This window comes from Lipotes vexillifer, unplaced genomic scaffold, assembly GCF_000442215.2.
Source record: "Lipotes vexillifer unplaced genomic scaffold, Lipotes_vexillifer_v1.1 scaffold190, whole genome shotgun sequence".
Classification (NCBI taxonomy): Eukaryota; Metazoa; Chordata; class Mammalia; order Artiodactyla; family Lipotidae; genus Lipotes; species Lipotes vexillifer.
The window spans coordinates 3,094,891-3,097,190 of record NW_006794958.1 but is presented as its reverse complement, the minus strand read 5'-3'; positions in this window follow the sequence as shown (position 1 = coordinate 3,097,190).

Sequence of the window (2,300 nt, the reverse complement as noted above, 5' to 3'; positions counted from 1 at the left end):
AAAGAGTGTTATCTCTGGGGTTGCTAGTATTTTCGTGAATTGACTACAAGATATTTTTCACCTGAAGCTTTGATATTGATTTATAGTAAGTTTTAAGTCTCTAAAGACCTGGGGTGATACTGACAAGTCTATAAATAGAGAAGTTAAAAATAGTCCTGATTTTATTATCTAATTGGGTAATTTTTATGTGTTTGACCTAAAATAGAGCGCCAGGTTTGTCTTCAGCAAAGATGGATTTATTCAGGATCAGCAGAGATTTGCAATTTGGGATCTGCTACCATGATGAGCCACATGCAAATCCCTGTGAGGCAAGGGAAGGAGAATTCTTATAGAGGGGAAAGGAAGTTGTGAGGGCTACAGTAAATAAAGTGTCCATAGCTTTTCATTGGCTGAGTCCTTGCCTAACAGAAGAGTCTTTCTTCTTCCTGTTGGGCTCTGCTGTTCACAGGGTGTGAGAGCTCCCCTTCCGGTCTTCCAGCTCTACTTAATTGTGGTTTTTTGCTTATTTTTTACATGTCCAACATTATTGCTTTTATTATTATAAAAATTCTCTTTATTAGAAAAAAATTCTAAATAAATTTGGAAATATTGTTAAGATTTATTTTTAAGGTTCCATTTCTTGTGTATATTTAAAAATTCTAGGCATTTAGGCATACCTTTGATAATATTTTGCAAGGCAGGATAGATGATATTGTAAGTTTTGAGTTGGGTCAATCTGATCTCAAATATTGTTCCAAAAATATTAGATTTTTACCCTTTTATCAGTTTTTTCAAAAATAAATTTTGGACCTTGTATTAGAGTTCTTCAGAGAACCTGAGAATCTATCTATCTATCTATCTATCTATCTATCTATCTATCTATCTATCATCTATCATCATCTATCATCTATCTATCTATAACTCATAATGTCAAGTAGCATTATATAGAAAGATCACAGTTACTAAAATAAAATAAAGTTTGAAAAATACCAGTATTTTCACAGATTCAATAAATGTTTTTGACTTTTATAATGGTCTTAAGCTTTTTTATATTTATATATTTATCTGTAATACAGAGACATTAATAACAGGTAGGAAATTTTGAATCCTTTAAATGTGCCAATATTGTTTCAAAGTTGTGCAAAAAGTACACTTACTCATTTGATTCTCACAACAGCCTGCGAGGAATGTACTATGGTTTCCAGTTTTACAAATAAAGAAACTGAAGCACAGAGAGATTAAATATCTTGCCCAATGCCACACAGCTTTTAAGTGGCAAAACTAGAACTGGAACTAAAATACTCTGAAGGCAGTGCCCAAATATAAATTACTAAGATTTATTGCTTCTCTGTAATATATGCTCTAGTACTTCCTTATAATTATATGACAATATTGTATTGTGGTAACTGTACTCTTTTGTCTAGTAACATATATTGTACGTTAAAAAATATAGAAATAAGTGAAAATGCAGTCTGTTTTTAAGGTATCTTAATACTAGTGGAAAAACACATATAAAATGGGATAATTATTATACAGTATACAGTGAAAACACACAAAAGGGACACACTCTCTGTGTCCAGGTGTCCAGCAGTCAAGCAGTTCCTAAGCAACGACTTTGTGGAAGCCGCTGGGTTGGCTTGCCACACTTGCATAGATTTGGCTTATAAGGGACAAGATGCACAAATGGATTTATATAGTTTATTATTTATGGAACAGCAGGCAGCATGAGGTTTTTGTTTGCATTGTTTTCCAAGCCCCCAAGTTCCAATGGGACAATGTAGAGGCAGACTCATGTGGATTCTGTGCACACTATTGCTCTGTGTCACAACTGAGGATCACTGAGCTTAGGAAACCCTAAATCTCATAAGGGGTCTTCTGGGAAACTTTTGAACCCTCCCCTCTGGAAAGAGACATTATCTTCACTTTTCTAGATTATAAGCAAGGCTTCAGAGAGGGGAAGGGAGAGTTCTTTATCTTTACCAACCTTGAATATTTCTAAGAATGGAGTTGTTCTTTCTGGAATTTAGATAAGCCTGAGCAAATTGACTGTTAATTTCTAGTTGTACGGAAATGTGAGAGATTTGTAGAGAATTATATCTCAAAGTAGGACAATTCTGGACAGGCTTTACAGAAGAAATAAAAGCTAAGGCTTGTGAAAGAAGTTGAAAGGTACACGCATTCCATCAAAAACATAGAGGCAGCAATAATTTTGATATGACTGGAATATAGATACAGTGCCTTGGCAGATTATGTTGAAAAGACATCCAGCCATAGCATTTTAGGGCACACTAAAGAGACTAAATAGTTTAGAGTTGATCCTG